We start from the raw sequence: 19,353 nt of genomic DNA on the forward strand, positions 1-19,353 counted from the left end.
TATCATTGACAATAAGGAGGAAAAAAATGGCTCTTTGGTGACAGGCAAGTGTTCTCAGTTTGGATACGTGTACCACAGTACAAGCAATTCCCCCATTGACTACGAATTCGTCATTCCTGTGTGATTTTCAGACGTCCCACTTGTGAAACTTCCAAATGGCACTTCGCCAGTTCAATCTGCCATCTCACGCTGTGTTTTGCTATGCAGCACTCTAATTTTTTATTTAAACGACGATCTTGGTCACAGCTCATCTCACTATATTGAGCGCTGGATTTTCTCTTCTTTACCTTAGTTGCTGAACATTTCTCACGATTGTATTTCAGCCCTTCTACTCGTGCCTGTGCTAACGTCTCCAACTCTAATCATGAACCGTAGTGTGATACGGTGTTTTATTGTGTTTAAAAGCTATCAGTTCTTTATATATTGTTTTGTTGGTCGATTGCTGATCACATCATGAAGTAATCAACCGACTGATGCGTTATGCTTCACTGATATTCACATAGGTCATTTCAAGAGTAGAAGAAAGCAGGCAGTATCGTTACCGATTTGCAAATTGATTTTCTAAACGAAATGCATTTTAACAAAGGGTTTGACCCTCACGTTTGTGGAACTACTGCTTGTGGCAACATTTGCATGTAGATACATAACTTGTTTCAACCAGAGTGCGTGACATTTTATACACCAAATATGCTATACAGTTAAACTGCAGCGTGCTGTTCGTGTTTTCCGTAAAATCTAACTTTATTAATTCTGACGAACTTGTCTGCCACACTAGACGTGCTTTACATTTGGAAGTGCTGCAAAAAAAAAACTCTCAGATATTTAACAAAAAGTTTTGCGGGATAATATCAACTAAGGAATACGAAATTTATTGAGTTATCGCTGATAACAAACCATTATAACAAACCATTATTTAGGCGGAGAATCCCAGGAATTGTTCTAGAGAGAGAGAAAATTTTTTGATTTTATGTCTAGGCATTTTACTAGATGTTATTTAAGAATAAGCAATTTTTTAAATCAAAAACTAATTAAATCTTTATTGAGTTGCATCAAAAATATTGTTTCGAATTCACAGTATTCCATGGTTACAGCCAAAGCTGTAACCGTCTGTGCATTTCGGTAAACCATATAAACACTTCCATGGAAATAAACACTTATTTATGCATTATTAGCTTATTTTCTTATGCATTTTTGAGTTTAGACTTAGTCTTTGCGGGGCATGTCTATGTTCGTTTTGTACTTATCAAGATAAACGATCAAAGCAGTGACTCAAGACATTTGAGAAACTTTGGATGATTATGGCAGGACACCAATAGGTGAAGTTCGATTTGCATGATGGCGTGTTATTTCAACAGTGATAGCAGAGCTACTCCATACATTTTCAAGCACATTGGGATCACGTCTGGTCTACATTCAGAAAAACTTGGCTGACGGGTTCGCCCGCCCCCTGCGTAATATCCCCAAATTGTGGTCTTTGAGACAATAAACTGAAGTGGAGCGTATCTGGAAATCTTCCTTTCGGTCTGTTGGTGCTCTAAAGGGCATACAATGGAAAGGTAAGCTCCACGAGAGCAAAATCAAGAAAAATCACTGTTGAAGAAAAATTTCAGCTGCAAATACGGTCAAGTTTAGCCGTCTTGGGGATTGGACTATAATATTTGTGGTTATTCATAACATTCTTTGCCGTCCTTCTGGAAAATCGCTTTTTGGCCACCTTTTGAGCTAAGAATCGTAACTTTAACTCTGTAAAAGGTGTTTTATTGAAAAATTGTATACTTCTTTTTTTACATATCTAGCTCGGCAATGAACCACAATAACCAAATTTGTGTAATTTTTTTCTTACTATGGGTAGCGTCTGAAAAATTATTGCTGAAAAACCATTGTTACGGTTCATTCCGCTATTACCTAAGGACAATCGATAGTCTCTAAATTTGCTTGCTCGTCTACACAGCTCCTGTCTTTATTTGTATACCAGCAAGTAAATTTTGACTGTCGATGAAGCAATAAATTAACGATATGACTGCTTGCAGCAGGTGTATTGCTAATACAATAAGAAATAACAAATGTACACATTTTTTCATCTCTTTTAACAATATTCTTTGGAAATAAGCATTTTTTAAATCTGTTTTGAGCAAAACTTTTTTCGGAATACTCGCCTCCAATCTATTGTATGCAGCCCCCAATTTAATTACCTAAATATTGCTTGCCGGATTGAGTTTTTGTGTTTAGTTTTCGCTGTGTAAAAGCTCCTCTCTCTATCGCATTTGGTTCCCAGCGCATTCCAACTAAAGAAATAAATATTGCTTGTGTATTATAGGCTGCCCGTCTGAACAGACTGCTCTGAAGTTTACTGGGTCAAAATAAGCAGAAGTTTTCAAAAGAACGGCCTGGTACATGTGAGACCGATTTTACCGGTTCTGCATCGAACGTGGGACACAGGAAAATGTGCCCAAGTTATCTCACATAAAATAACCTCGGATTCTTCCACCATCCCTGAGTTGCAGGCGCCGAGTCGTACACTACCATGTCTGGACTGTAGGAACTCGACTACATACAGTCCGCTCCGGCAACAAATTTCCACAATGCGATGAGGTGCTGCGGAGTCATTCATGTAGGCGCAGCTCTGTCATGTCCTCAAAACTGCGTAGGATTGGTGCTCTGCAACAGAGTTAATAATGATTCCTTTGCTCCATATCAGAAATGTGGAGCTTTCTGTAAAAAATTAAACTGTAGCTTTGCTGAGCACGGTTTGGGTCCGCCTGGCTCTTTTTGTACAACGTGATCATAAAAGAAAACCGTGCCCTCTTCCATTATCCCGAACGAATGTGCATTGGAAAGCTAGCGAGTCTAGTGGCTATGTTAATCAAATTGTGTAGTTTTATCCAGGAAGAACAAAGTTAGCGCATAATTTCCATATTATTGTGGATGTATCAGCCATGTTTCCAGAGCCGGAGGCGGTAATAGCACAGGCTGCAGCCTGTGGATAACTTGTTTCCTTCGGACTGCAGTGCCAATGGCAGTTAGCATATTTGGGCCAGAACTAAAAGCTATGCTTCATACAGCGAACAAACTTCGCCTAAGAACTTTGAAGCTTTGTGGAAAATCTTTGTTGGAATTAGTATACCTTTTTATCTGTCCGTGAGAAAAAAGAAATCCTTCGGATTGTGACGATTTCTCTTTCCATAGCTCGCTGCGTTATCCTTAACTTAAACTAAACCCTTTTCGTTAGCCTCTATGTTTCTCCCCATAGGTGAGTGCTAGTACGATACAGCTGTTGTACACTTTCCTGTTCACGGATATTGCTAAATTGCCATTCGTCATCTGAAAAATTCTTCCATACGCGCTCCATCCCCTTCTTACTTCCCATACCACATACACACTAAGCGACAAGCACAACAGGCCGACATCCTAATATGCACGGCTGTCACCTCTGCAATAAGTCTTCCACGGACAGTTAGCACGAAATGTATCCTGGCCACTGGTGCCCACAATACCGTGATCGAATTTATAGAGGCTCAACGCACGAACTATTGAGTCCGCCTGAGTAGCACGTAAACAGGACCACGCCTACTGCGACAGCTACTTCTCAATCCACACATTCCCAACCCCTGTCCTACACTTTACATGATTTTTCTGCGCACGCAGGATCACAGATATCAGAAGCCCCTTCCGCGCAATATGAGCGCTAGCCTCCATCAGGGTAGGCGGCAGGCTCGATCGAGCTGTTTATTACACGAAAACATAGAGATACCGCTCCGATATCCTTTATGTCGACGTCCCAGTGGGTCCGCCGCCACTATACGAAATAACTTGCCTGCAGAGGCGGAAGGAGCCGCCATCGCACTTGCGCTGGCCCATTCCACCACTGAAAAAAACAACCGAAATTTACACAGGCGGCGTTCCGCCACTACCTAAAGGCCACACAAAGTATTCTTGCCGCAGCCACCTCTCTCGACCGAACTGGTATTCTGTCGTTGACCCCAGGGCATGCCTAGATTCCCGGTAATGAGTGGGTTCATGCGCTGGCCCGAGAAATATCCTCCCGGGCCCCAGACGACCACGAACCCAACACTGCGCAAGAGCTCCTATCGGTCCTTTGTACATATTGTTACGTGACGGCCAACCGAAGAATGAGACGAGATGACTGATGGCAAAGAGATGGTTTAATGGCCGCTGGAGTAGCGCGGCGCTCCGTCTCGAACTACTGCCAACTTCGTCTTCTTCGTCACAATATCATCAAATCAGCACGTTCTTCGAACTCTGCCGCATGACATTGCCACCACCGCACAGTACCTTGGCGCCCTTATCCAGCACCACAATGCAAAATTTAAAATATCTGTTATGTAACTGTAGTTCTTTAAAAGCCCACAAAAATTACAGAGCTCTAAATGCCATTTTTAAATTTGGTTGGTAATAAGTTTACACCCTAGGTTAATGGGTCGTTTGGACATATTATTGGGACAATATCTCTTTTTTGTACTCGAAAGAGCATTGCCGCAGCTGTAGCGCGGCCGAGGGAGGAGTTGTGCCCATCGCATCCTCTGATACGCAGGACGACCGTGCTGAACACACAGTTGTCTCCGTCTTCAGCCTCTCTATGTGGGGAGGGGCATTTTGGCCGGCTGACCTGTAGGTCAGAGCGGCCTGTTTTGTAGGGGGTGGCGTAATGCTAGCTGCAGCCATCAGCGGCATTGGTGGCTCTGCTCGAGGCTCACTGTGTGTGACCTGGCCAGGCGCCGAAGGCCGTTGTGATGATATCCTTGTTGCACCACAAAGGAAAATGCAGGTTTGTGCATTAATGTAACTCGTTTCCGTGCTCCTTGAAGGCTGTTTTCTCGTGCTTTGACTGCAAATACTTCCTTTTCTTGCTTCGAAACTGGGCATGAACGTGGGTAGGCAGGATGGCTGGCCTCCCAATTTCTTTTAGTCGTGTTTCGCGGGATGCACATTTGGCGCATGTTAGGTGGCCCCGGCAGCTCAGAGAACTTTTGTGTTTCACGTAGCCTATTTGAACTGAGTCTGGGAGGATTCTCGATGCGAAAGTTAGGACAATGTGCCTAGTGGGTATTCCGTTGTTGTCTTTTCTCATTTTTATCCGGTATACACTGGTTACGTTTTGTTCATTAAAGCCTTCGAGCATTACGTCGTCGGTTACATGTCTAAGGTCGTAACCTCAAATCACTCCCCGCATAGTGTTCCACGAACGGTGTGGACTGATTGTGATTGCAATGTCTCGAAAGGACTTCAATAGTGAGTTTTTCTTGTTGATGGTTATAAAATATTTCCAAGAGCAGGTCGCCGTTTGATAGCTTTTTGATTTTATATCCGTCTCCAATGACATCTGTCAATGTTCTTGTAACAGTGAATGGAGATACGAGTAGAGCAGTCGTTTCGTTATCTTCGGTGTGGACAACGTCGGAAGGTTTTGCATTTTTCAAGAAATATTTTGATGCTTCAGTGCGCCCCCTTTTCCGAGGGAGATCAGCGTGAAAATAAATGAGAACCATAAAATTATTTGACGTTCGGCAGTGGTCCCAGCCACCCACTGTAGAGCCCAACTTGGGGACGGGATAGGAGCCTGAAAAAACCCTGCCCACGCCAGTTGTACACCTCTATTATAACTCAACATAGCGAGACACAGGCTTATCGGCAGCACAAGGTTAATTCTAGCCGCCAGGAGAAAGGGAGAAACCAAGAAGTGAGGAGGTGACAGGACGGCCGGAGGTGCCGTCTACAGGAAGTGGTGTCCGAAGTGGTGTGTTGCCTCCGCCGAGGGGCCTTAAAGGTCCATACGCTCGGCAATGGCTCAACCGCCAGGAACCGCTTTTCCCGGATACGGCGATGCCACGCACGGCTAAACGCGGGTGCTCGGGTACGTGGTGACGCACTGCTCCCCATCATCTCCCAGCGGGGATGTCTCTGCGAATGCTCAGGAACCCGTGGTGTCGCAACTCACCAACGACTGCATCTAGCAGGCGCCCCTGCGGGAAACATTTCGCTTTGATTTCTCCCGCAATGCCTTCGTTATTGAAGCATATTTTCCTCGAGTTATTCTCTTCTGTTGTATGTTTTTGTTAATAACGCAGTGCACTGCAACGGAAAGGGGACGTGATGATGCGCTGGCCACTTACCACACCGGGTGCAGCTTACCCTAGTGCGCCGCTGTTGACACTAAATCAATGCTTCGAGTAATAGTTCGCGAATCATTTGTTCTCAAGCTTCGCAAGTGTGTTGGCTGTGGCATAGTGCTACCGTCTCGAATACATGCCGTATCTCTACAGATTAAATGTTGAGCGCACCTGCTAAGTGCTCGTTCCCTGAGTTGATCATCGATGTCAGTTGTTGGTGAAACCAGGCTGTGTTTGTCACTCTCCTGAGAGACCCCAGGTAACAAACAGTAGGTGGCTGCTTTGAAAAGAGGTGGGGTTAGCGTGAAAGGTGGAATGTACGCCGAGAGTGGAGGAATGTGGCATACTACTTCGCAGGAGTTGTACCCCACATTGCCACAGTGGTGGCTGCTTAGTATGGCGCAGTTGCGGCGGCGCCGCACTTTTCGACAGCAGACTGGAGAGGAGTGTGAGAAGAAAAACGAGTAAGCGTTGAAAACGAGCGATGCATAGTTGTTTGCTTGTGCGTCTCCCCCAAATTCTCCGCCTCAACATGCAGCAAAACCAGTATGCCTCAGCAGCTCCGCAGGCGATTTGAGTTTCTAATTATCGATTTGTTCTGTTTTTGTTTCATATATTCAAGGAACGCCGATGTTCGAACGTTACACTTTTAAAAATTTTGCTCTTTTCCCGGAAATTAACTACTACTTCGAAATCTCCCACTTTGCATTTTATTTTGGCCCTTGTTCCTAACTACCTTTCACTGCCCGTAATAATTTTTTTACTTCATTGAGTCTATTAGAACCCCCCCCCCCTTGTTTTAATTGTACGCAGTACTGTCAAATTAAAAATGTTGCAATATGCTTAGTGAGTAGGAAAAAGGAGTTCTATACAGATACTCCTTCCACTGTTCTATTGGTTGTGCATTGTAAATTGTGCCTAGGCCCATAAAATTAGGGTGAGCAGCAGGCGCATCCATAGAACGACGTGTAGCTTGCCGTAGTGGGACAAAATTTCGTGGATTTATACACTCCTCGTAAGTAGTTATTAACTGAAATACATCAATGAACGTTTGTAATGTCCATTAAAAACCTAATCGCGCTCTGTTTTGTTGTCTCGGGGCGAAGAAACAGACGGTGTGGTAGCAGCTACGTACCTTTGAGGCCCTTCTTTTGGACACTGAAATGAAGCAGAAGCAATATCAAATATACTACGTGACAGAGCTTATTCGGTGCCGTATTCTGCCATCCACAGTCTAGTTTTAGATGAAGTAAGCATGTACACTCGCGTAGATAATGAAATTGACCACGCTGCAGAGGCAAAAGTCTTCTGACGTACTTTTTATCTAGGGAAGGAAATAGATGTTGCATATAGTCAGCAAATATTTCAATTTCCGCTAGGCAACGTCAAATAAAAGTACGAACAACAAAGCGTGGTCTATCTTATTCTCTCCGTCACAGTACACTGACTGTGAGAAAGTGGCCTTTTCCGCTTCCTTCAGAGTTGCGCGATGAATGAAATAAAACAAGGAAACGCTGCTTTGATGTAAGCACATTTCCTGCCTGCTTGGTTCTCATAATGCATCTTTTGTCTGTGCGGTGGCGGAATAAAAGCCTCTCGTGAATACCCTTTCGGTGGCCTTCCTAAAACTTCTCAGAGATCAAAGCATGCGCTTTTCGCGTCCCTGACGAATGTGCTGACGCATTCTCAGACCGATGCTGATAGCGGCGTCGGCCTCTCATTGAACATGGTTAGCGAACATGCATCCTTCGATCAAAAATACCGGCAAAGGCGGTATAATATAATGATGGCAGAGCGCAGTCGCGTGCTAGTTACCATATTTAGCCGACTTTTTTATTTTCGGCAAACAAGCGCACGGAGGAAAAATGTTACTGCACAAAAGCAATTGACGTTGTGTACGCAACAACAGCAAAGATTAAATAAGCGGAGACATAAATTTGGAGAAATTTGTTAGTGATATTATGTTCATTTTTGGGAACCTTACTTTTAATTAAAAAGGTGATAATCTGTATGGTGCTTCTATCTGCAAACATATAACATTAGACCCTAAAAAGACAGTAAGATTAGAAGTTTCGTTGTGACAAAATCATTAAGCCATGCAAAAAAATTTTCTGGAACACTACCTATTTTTCGAAATTTTCTTCATGTTCATGACAAACTTTTCCCCAGAATTCTGTCCTATATGGTGCGCCCTGTAGATGTCTCTTGAAGCATCCGAAGTCCTCGAGAACTTACTGGTTGACTCTCCGGCTCCAATTTATACATCGACCTGTGTTCCCTTGACAACGACACACATTAATTCAAAGAGCCAATAAACGTCCGCACCCGCGCAGGGGGGCGTCTGCAGCTTGCTGGCGTTGGCGAGTTGCGACACCACGGGTTCCCAAACATCCGCAGGGACACCCCGCAGGGGGATGATGGTGAACAGTGGATCACCACGGACCCGAGCACCCACGCCTAGCCGTGCGTGGTATCGCCATGTCCGGGGAAATGGGATCCTGGTGGTGGAGCTGATGCCGAGCGTTTTTACCTTTAAGGCCCCTGGGCGAATGCAACACACCACTTTGGTCACAGCTTCCTGTAGACGGCACCTCCGGATCAGCCGACCGGGGGAAGTCGGCAATCGCTTTTCCGGTCCTCCCCTCGATCTTTTTCTTTCCTATCTCTTTCTTACATCTCCCCTGTCTTCTATTCACTTCTTAGATTTTTCCTTCTTCCTGGCAGCGACGGTTGCGTCATATGTTTTTATTCGAGAAGTGCGCCATGAGGCATAAGTTGAAAAAGAAAGGAAGGAGGGAAGGAATGCCCGAGATTGAAAGTTAACAGAAGGAGTGAAGACCCGTTGCGCTGAGGTTGCCGCAGAGGTTGCTGATGAAACGGTTATTCATAGTCCACTTCACGTAGTCACTTTCACGGTTCCACCACAGGCCCACCTCCCTGAGGAGCCGTTTTCTTATAGCAGCCGTCGATGGGCACGCCCACAACAAGTACCGCACATCACAAATGTCCGGTGCAGCGCTACAGTAAAGGCACCTGCCAGGTGCTGGCAGATTTTTGGCATGCCACCGATCACAGACAGATGGTGTCAGAGCCACCCCTGCCTGAATCAGGCGCACGGATACCTCCTCCTGCCGAGTATGACTACGGAGGAGAGGGTGCGAACCCGGAGAAATTAGAGCGCGTGTTCACTGGCGCAGAACTTCGGAATCGGAAACATGGGACAGGAACGGTCTCGGGGAAGAGGGGAAGGTGGCGGGTTGTCTGATGTGTAAAAGTGAGTCGCAGCATCCGCTTGAATGTTATGTCGATCCTGAGCATGGCCGGGAATCCAGTGTATGCGCACAGGACATTGATACTTTGCGCAGAGCACATGAATTGATTCTGAAATCTGGAATGTCCGTCGAACAGCTTTAAGCGGTGTAAGGGCGGCGCGGGAGTCGGTGTAAATTTGAACTATATTCAGTGTTGGAACGAGCGGAAGGGAAACAATGGCATTATAAATGGCTTTAAGTTCCAATGCCAGGGGAGTGCACGTATCCGCAGTATACGTCGCGCGAGAGTTGAGATGCGGATGAGATGGACTATACATAGCAGTAACTTCCCTTCCAGGAGAATGTGATGCATGCGTGTATAATATGCACCCTTAAGGCAGATACGCTGCTGATACACACGGGGAAACGCTGGGGCGATTGTCAGTGAGCTGGCAATATGACCTCGGATTAAGTGTCTTTAAATGATGAAGTTAGAGAGGCTGTTCTCGAGCACTATTTGCCACCCGTTGATAGATAAATTCACAGAGTGTATTAAGTTGGGCGAACTCCTGTAGGACAGCTATTGTTGTTAAACGAGGCAGATATTTTATGACGCGCATAGCCTCAAGATTGATAGCTTCAAGGGAGTACGCGTCATAGAGAGAGCGGTGCTCAACCCTGAGGTTGCTCTCTTGACAGAGCGGTTAGATCGCTTAGAACAGCTGCTATCTCAGCAGGTGGAACTCCAGGTTGAAGCGCGCGCTCAACAGCGCCCATTCGCTGGAAACCGGAGACCGCCACAAAGCTACAGGCGCGGTATGCGAGATTTTGAAGAAATCGTATGCTTCGCTTGCCAGGGTCGCGGACACATCGCCAGGTTCTGCCAAAACGTGCGCCGTGGGGAGCCACAAAGAGAAACAGGCGAGACACGCCCTAAGCAAGCCTACAGCGGGGCTCCAGATACCGAGACAAAAAACTAGATAGACCTCCCCATGCTGAGGAGCGTGGGGAGGGAGCAGTGGATGATGAGGTGGTGGTGGTTTGTGTGGCCGACGAGGCATGCCCTGTTGTGCGTTGCAAGTTGAATGGTTGTTGCATGGAATTGTTGATAGATACGGGGTCAAAGGTGGCATTGCTTTTGCTTAAGGAGAGCAGTTTTAACACGCTTCGAAGAAAGGGGGACCGCGAGGTGTTGGAAGCGTCTGGTGGTATGGCAACCAAATTTGTAGGCATAACGGGGGATCCTTTTGCCATAAGTGGACTCTACCGGTTACACTTCTCTTTCGGCGGAATTGCATTGGAGCACCCCTGCTACGTATGCCCGGACACGGTGTCTCTGCCAAACGGAGTGTCAGGTATATTAGGGCAGGATGTTTTGAGAAAAGGGAAGGTAGTAGTCTCATTCTCTGAGGAAGAGGTTAATGCGGGCGGCTCAAAAGTTCCGTTTTTGAACAGGAGAGGGGCTGAGATTCGCATTACCGATATTGACACCTGTCAAACAGTGGGATCATTGGAGAAGGTATATTCGCGGGTTGCCGTCAGGCTGGTCGATGAGGCGGTCGTCCTTCCTTGGTCGGAGCACATTTTGTACGCGTGTGTGCCTTCAGATGTAGAGAGCGGCGCAGTGGGAGTGCTTGAGCCGGTCGACTCTCTCAGCAATGGCCTGAAGGCAGCCGCGTGCCTCGTGACAGTTTATGACGCCCACAGAGTGCCCCTACGGGTGGTTAACTGTAGCCAGCAGCCACTGAGCCTTCCCAAGAACAAAATATTGGCTTTCTTCACCTCTGCGATAGAGAAACGTGAGCCCACCGATACGGTACTCGCAACTGTAGAGCTTGCTAGTCCTTCGGCTGCTCCAAAGGCGTCGTTCGATCTTTCTCACGTAAAATCCAGGGAGAGGGAGGCTCTGGCTGGTTTGCTGAACGACTACTCGGAGGTATTCGCCGCGTCCAACCTGGATTTGGGCTGCTGTGGTGTTATAAAGCACAGGATAGAAACCGGCACTTCATCGCCCGTTTACCAGCGTGCGTACAGGATTCCTTACTCCCAACGTGAGGAGATGGAGCGGCAGGTGCAGGACCTGACTGATCGCCGCATTGTCGAACACTCAAAATCACCCTGGGGAGCACCAGCACTATTGGTGGAAAAGCCAGATGGCTCGTGTCGATTGGTAGTGGACTACCGCACACTAAATGCCGTAACTCGCATCGATCCATACCCCATCCCCAATATACAGGAGGCGCTTCCTCAGCTGGGCTCTTCCAGGTACTTCACGGTAGTGGACATGGCGGCGGGATTCTGGCAGATAGCAATGGATCCGGCAGATGCCGAGAAAACGGCATTCAACAAGCCCTCAGGGCACTATGAATAGAAAAGAATGCCGATGGGTCTGGCCAACAGCCCTGCTGTCTGGCAGAGAACCGCTGATGTTATCCTGGCAGGTCTTCTGGGGAGGCTGTGCTTCGTGTATATAGATGACATAATAATATACAGTGACAGTTTTGAGAACCATTTGCGCGATATTGAGCAGGTTTTGGTGCGACTAAGAGGAGCGGGTCTCAAGCTGAAGCCCTCTAAGTGCCAATTCCTCAAAAACGAGGTGAAATACCTCGGGCACGTTGTTTCAGCTGACGGCGTGCGACGGGACCTTGAGAAACTAAGGTGTGTCTCGGATTTTCCATCCCCGACTAGCGTCCGCCAGGTCCGGCAGTTTCTCGGCCTGATCAGTTACTACCGAAGGCACATAGAGGAGTTCGCCAAGCTCGCTAAGCCGCTCACCGCCTTAACAGCCAAAAATGTCGCCTTTCGCTGGGACAAAAACGCGGAGGATGCTTTTGGGGCCCTGAAAAGGAAGCTAATGAGTGCACCGCTGTTGCGCCACCCGGAGTTTAATTTGCCCTTCGCTATGGCCACAGATGCGTCGAAGTTCGCAGTTGGTGCCGTGCTATCTCAGGTTATCGAGGGCAAAGAACATCCCGTTGCTTTTGCTAGCCGACAGCTGAGCCCCACAGAGCAAAAGTACGGAGCTACGGAAAGGGAGTGCCTCGCCGTTGTCTGGGCAGTAAAGCACTTCAGATGCTACCTTTACGGCCGCAAATTCAAGCTAGTCACAGACTGCCATCCTCTGAAATGGGTGATGAGTGTCAGGGACCCTAGCTCGCGACTCGCTAGATGTAATCTACACCTGCAGGAATACTGCTTTGAAGTGGAGCACAAGTCAGGAAAGACACATCTGAATGCTGATGCACTCAGCCGCACAGCTGCCGTGGCAGCTATAGATGAGTTTGTCCCCGTAGTCGACCCCGCCGAATTACGCACAGAGCAGTGCAAAGATCCTGACCTGAAGCGAATAATCGAAAGCTTAGAGGGCGCACCGTCTCACCCCGAACATCTAGGTTATTTCATTGGCAAAGACGGCACCCTGTGTCGGCGCACGAGGCCAACCAGGAAAGGGAGACCAGAGAAAACTGCTTGGGAGAGAGTCGTCATACCTCGGTCGTGGAGAGAAAGGGTTCTTCGCGCATTTCACGATGCGCCATGCGCAGGTAATTTTGGCGTAGCGAAGACACGCAGGCGTGTGGAGCGTTTGTACTTTTGGAGTGGCATGAGACAGGATGTTAGAGACTACGGTGCGAAGTGTCATTCCTTTCTCGAAAGAAAAACACCCTAGGGACGAAGACCAGCTCCAATTCAGCCGTTCCCTGAGGTTTCGGCTCCCTTCGAGCGGACAGGTATGGACATAATGAGCCCATTGCCCACGACCACTTCCGGAAACAGGTACATTTTAGTATTTGTCGATCACCTTTCAAAATGCGCGGAAGCGGTAGCACTCCCAGATCAGAAGGCAGACACGGTCGCAAGAGCATTTGTCGAACAGATCGTGCTCCGACATGGACCCCCGAGGCAACTCTTGACAGATCGGGGAACGAACTTCGTGTCGCAGCTAATGAGGAGAGTTTGCGAGCTGCTTAAGATCGCTAAGAAGCAGACAACACCGTACCATCGGGCTTGCAACGGCGCGGTGGAGCGACTGAACCAAACAGTGGCCGGGTTCCTGTCGCATTTTGTTTCGCGCGACCAGCGGGTCTGGGACTTGATGCTCCCGTATGCAATGTTTGCCTACAATTCCGCAGCACACGAGAGCACGGGCGAATCGCCATTCTTTCTTCTCTACGGCCGAGACCCGGACCAGCCTAGTGAAGTGCCAGAGGGCCCCCGTCGTGTCCCATACGCTTCACTGGACGACTATAAGGTTGAGCTAGAATCGCGCTCGCAAGTGGCGAGGGACATCGCAAAGGAGGCCTTAAAGAAAGCGGCGAAGCGCAGGAAGGAGGTGCACGATCGCAGTGCTAGAGACGCGCCGTTTGATGTGGGGGACAGCGTGCACATTGAAACCTGCCAAAGGCAGATTGGGCTAGCTCGTAAGTTCCAGACGAAGTGGAGAGGACCGTGCGAGGTTGTCGAGAAGCTTCCTCCGATAAACTTCAGAGTCCGAGACGTGAACCGGCGCTTGATAAGGATACACGCAGATCGCCTCAAGTCGGCACCGGTTCAGTATTCACGAAATGAGGAAAGGGAAAGCGCGGATTTTGATGGGGACAGAAGTGAAGCGGAGCGCGCAGATAGTTCGCAAGAAACGCCCTCTCCTGCATTTGTTCGGCAGGTGCCAGAGGTGACGGCCGGAATGCCACCGGATTTACTTCATGCATTGCTAGAAGAAGAAGGAGCGCGCGAGGTTGCCGCGCAGATAACGCCAGGAGAGGCTCCTGCCACGAGCCCTCGCGAGTCTCAAAGCAAACAAAGGGTCACAGATTTACTTGGTATTACTCATGAAGGCCGATATCCGCTGCGAAATCGGAAAGCTAAGTCTGACTAATGGCGTAAACAGAGCGGAGTTGTGAACTGGTTAGAATTGTGTAATGCCGCAGCTCATAACATTGCTATGTGCTTATGTGTTAAGATATCGGAGTTGGTAGTTAAACCTTTCTGTCATTAAGTAACACCTTCACAGGAGAGCATGCGGAGCGCATGCAGAACCTGCCCTACTTCCTTTCGTTATCTATATTTTTGTCTGTGCCGTGATCGTGCTAGAAGTGGGAGCTCCTTTGTAACTGTGGTAAATTTATTTCGTTTAGTTTGGACTAGAAAAGAGAGGCTTGGGTGCTGAGTTTCATGTTTATCTGTAAAAGAAGATCAGTGCTGCCCCTGGAGACGCCAGTTATGACAGCTGAGGCATATGGTGTTGTGCAGTGGTGTTGAGTGCAGCGAAAAGTGTTTTGTCGGACGCACTGTGCGAGGCGATTCAGAAAGCGAAGGGGAGCTGCATGGACTCAAATGTTCGGAGAACATTCCTCTGGAGGGTGAGCGAGTGTGACGTTCCTTGTGTGTGCTACGAGGGTCCGCGTTCGACGGCGCGGCGTAGACGGAGCCCCCAGTGGCGGCGAAAGAACTCAACAGAAAACAATTCAGCTGGAAGAGGGGAGATCGGCGACAGCCGGTCTCGTTTTGGAAGCAGCCAGCACACATGTTTCTACTGTATATGGCTGCAAGCAACTTGAGTGGGATTGCTTTCGGGCCTGCCGCCATGGACCGCACGGAAAAGACCCAGGTGACAGCGGGCATCATCAATTACCGAGCCATACTCGTTGAGAGTGAACGACCAAAACGAAGGGGCTTAAGCACAACCGGACCCCCTTAGTGTCTGCACGTGTCGAACGCCGCCGCCGCGGGGAGACGGGCGTTATCTTCCCCAATTGCCGTGACCGTGCCGGGGACAAAGGGGCCTCGTTTCGGCGGGCCTGGCCCCGTGACAAGACGGCGGGCATCATCACCAACCCTCCCGAGCACATCCTAGGACAAGGAACCACTTTCCCGGCCTTTTAGTGACCTCGCGTTCCGGCCTTGGGTGGCGAGTGTCATTTGATGGAGAACGGAGGTCGGTGACCCGCGGGAACCGTCAGCGGGCCAGAGACCGTCTACCACAGCCGACGCTACCTCGACGACAACCTTCTTTCCCTCGGACTCAACACGTGACGGGGGCGAGACCATAAGTGCGGTGGTGTGTTTGTGTGCCCAAGTGAAAGCCCTAGGCCCCTCCCACTCCGGCGTGGGCGTCCTCACCCTAGGGAATGTGGGGATAAGAGGATATAAAAATCGACAAGGAGTACGGAAGAGGGAACGCTGAGGACGACATCGTTCGCCAAGGGGGCCTTCAGCGCCGAAGCCCGACGGCGTGCAGCTTCTGCCAGCAACCGTTCGAGCTCAACTCCGGAGCCCCTCCATCGTCCCCATGAAGTCGTCGGCACGTAAGCTCGGACACCACAGCCTCTGATGTATAATCAATAATCATGTATAATTATTATATATATCTGTTTGTTTAAACTGAGCCATACGGTGCCTCTTTGCCTCTCCGTCCCGTGTGGACCTGCGCATTATGGGGGCTCGTCACACTGCTGGTGAGACGTTTAAATTGTGCCTGATATACTATCCGTGGCTGAAGGATTGAGCGCACAAGCTGGCTTGCCGTATGAGCACGTGCGCCACCAGAGCGCATAGCTATGCGACTAATCAGACCTAGAGTAGCGTGAGCCGATTTACGGGTGGCTGTCAGCCATGGGGTGCCAGTCCCAGATGTACGAAGAAGACCTAGAATGTGAGCAGTTTCTACTTGAGGAATTAGAAAATTCTGTACCGTAAAATTTAAAGGGGGAGCTTTCCGTAAGCCGGCTTTATTTCCAACGCGACAATGCGAATGAAACATGATTTATTCGGAGAGTGTTAGACCCAGAGGTGGGAGGCGAGATGTCAATACATCCAGCACGGGCTGAAGGACCGACTGATGAATAGACGCATCTGGGTGACAGCACCACAAGGTAATATCATCGGCATACGCAAGTACGCGGATAGAAGGGATGGTCTCTTGGGCTCAAACAAGAGGAATTAATGCCACATTAAGTAATGTGGGAGCGAGAACGGAGCCCTGCGGCACTCGTCTATTGGAAGTGAAGTTACCAAAGGGCTTTCCGTGGACACTCACGCTGAAGGTTTGATTTGATTAAAAGGGGTGAATGGAGAGGAGGAAACGGTGAGGGAGACCAAGAGGTTGAAGGGAGGCAAGAATGGCCGAGTGAAGAATGTTATCATACGCCTTTGTTATGTATTTAGCGATTATGGTTCGCACAAGGTGACTCTGTGGAATGTGGTAAAGCACGTCAGCAGCCAAACTAGTAAGGCCGTCCTCCGTTCCAATTTGTGGGCGGAAACCAATTTGGGAATCTGGGTAACAATCATGGGATTCCGGTCACCACGACAAGCGTGCGGCTAGAATGTTTTCATAAAGCTTGCAGATGATTGGCGTAAGGAAAATTGAACGAAGGGCCGAGAGAGATCCTGGAGGCTGATCTGACTTGGGTATTGGAACCACAATAGAATGCTTCCAGTCTCCCGGCATGACGCCAGAAAGCCACACTTCGTTAAAAGCATCAAGTAGGGTTTGAAAAGCCCTCCTTTCCAAGTTACGGAATAAAGAGTTAGGTATGCCGTCGTGCCTGGGAGAAGTAGTAGTTTTTAAACGTTCAATGGAAGCCAGCAGCTCTGCCGTGGTGAGGTCAGGAGTAATCCCATCAGAGGGCTCTGTAACCGTTAAGTCAGGCGGAGTCGTAGCGGTGCAGTCATGGTTTCGATAAAATTGACGGACCGCTTGTTATGCAAATGAGTCCTCTTTCACATTTAGTGAGAGGCTAATGCTCTCTGTGTAATCTCCAACCTGAGAAGGGCGCGCTATGGCGCGTGAAACACTCTCCAAAGATGTTGATTGCCCTGCGTTGAGGACAGGCGGGCACACCATGCAGCCCAGCGTGGTCTGCCTAGCCGCTTTGCATAGCGCCGCGCCCGTGCCTTAGCGCGGTGAAGGGTAGGAAGAGTCGATGGGTCATCGGGGTGACGAGTAGCGTAAAGATCCGCCTTGCGACAGAGAGCCCAAAGTTTCAAGAGATGTATGTCCTGGTTTGGGTCGTCTTCGTTTGCAGTAGTGGGAATAGTGTGAGCAGCGAGAACAGCAGAGAGATTACACAGTGCTGAAGAGGGGTTGAATGTAAATAAATGATTGTCTGCGCGCACAGAGTCCCATGATGTTATTCGTTTAGTGCGACGTATTTTCCGTAGACGCGTAGGCATGAGGGAGATAAAAATAGGGTAGTGATCGCTACCGCAAGTATCAGAATCAACAGCCCAACGAGGGTTGCCGGGCCCTAACCACCAAGTCAAATCAGGTGAATACGGGCCACCTCGTGGGCGGTTAGAAGTATTCGGGTGGTTTAAATGTTGAAAGGAATGATCCGAAAAGATCCCTTGGATGTGTGCGCCCCTTGAGGAATCCGATGGGTAACCCCACGCAGTGTGTGACCCTTTGAAGTCATCACCAACTAGAATAGGGATACCAGAGTTGGTAGAACGTAGAAAACGAACCCATCCCAGATTGGGAGATGCGGAGCCAGGACGACTATAAAAAGAAACTAGGACAAGGGGTGTGCGTGCCGATTTTACGAGAAGGGCGACAACTTCTTGACGTGTGTTGCACCACCGTGAAACGTTGAAACGTTTAGCGGTGTGTTCGGAACTGAACTGTGAATATAAATTGCAGTATTATCTAGGCTGAGGGATGAGGCGTTGCAACGGTGATCAGGGATAGAGGGTGAATGGTATGCGCAGAAACCTGAAAGGCGTGGAAGCTAATTATGCTCTTGCAGCACGAACGCACAGGCCTTCAGCTTTCCGTCGCGAAGACGGATGTTCACTTCAGAGGCCTTATTAGTGAATCCTCGACAGTTCCTCGGCACCAACTTAGATGATGATGCGCTATCCATGACGAGGCCAAAGAGCTTCCACGATGAGGGATGTCACCTGCTTCATCAGCGCTAATATCTTATCCACTGTCGGGGTAGTCAGGGCTAACAGGTAGTCGGCACCTGATTGTGGTCCAGTGCTTACTCGAGGTGATTCCTGTGATGACTGCTCCCGAGTTATTAAAATTCTTCGAGAGGATTGAGAACGACTCTGTTCCCGGCGCTGGGTGAGTTCGTCTAGTTCGCGGCGAACCTCCGCGATTGCATTGTCTAAAGCTGGGTCTTCATCTGTGGTATCTACATGTGATGGATGCACTGGACGTTTTGGCGTACCTTTTGAGCCGGGAAGGTGAGCCGCTTGTGAATATGTACGCTGGTGAGGAGACGTATGGTGAGCAGCGGGCTCAGATAAAGGAAGTTCAGGGAAGTCGTTGTCGTCACATGCGAGAGCTGCAAAGCGATTACTTGTAGGAACATCCCTTTTTGTAGGCGACTTGTTAAACTTCTTCGCTTGCTACTTCTTTGGACAAGCGAGGGAGCGAATGTCATGGTCTGGCGATTTGCACAAGGCACAAGGAACTGTTGGTTCATTCATGTCGGCCACAGCTGCTGGATTAGAGCAGGTATTTTGCATATGTCCTTTGTGGCAGTGATAACAAAAATACAACGAGGTCGGAAGGGCTGTGGTTTGACGATCGCACCGTAGTAGGTAAGGTACTTCGGGAGAGTCAACGGGCCTTGCAGGATGAGCAGGTATGAGCCGCGGCGCCCCATAGGCCGTGCTTGCAGTACTACGTGAGTTGAGCAGCGAATGTTTGCGCGCACCTCGTCGGGAGGGCTCGTGCTGTCGACATGATAAACCATGGAGCGGAGGGTGTCAGGACAAGATGCAACATATATTTGTACCGGGATATGCTTGCTGTCATCCAGGCGGATTCGTGTAACTGCGCATATTTTTAGTCGTCCATCAGATGGCAAGTTTACCGTTATGGTGTTCATTGGCGACGGACGACAAACCCGCAGTAGTTCGAAGAGACAAGAGCGTGGTCAATTGTGACTTGAACATTCCGGGCTCGAATGGCAGTCATACCGAAGCGCAATGTAGGCTTGATGGTAACGCGGAATGAGTTC

Source organism: Amblyomma americanum, chromosome 8 (assembly GCF_052857255.1).
Source record: "Amblyomma americanum isolate KBUSLIRL-KWMA chromosome 8, ASM5285725v1, whole genome shotgun sequence".
Classification (NCBI taxonomy): Eukaryota; Metazoa; Arthropoda; class Arachnida; order Ixodida; family Ixodidae; genus Amblyomma; species Amblyomma americanum.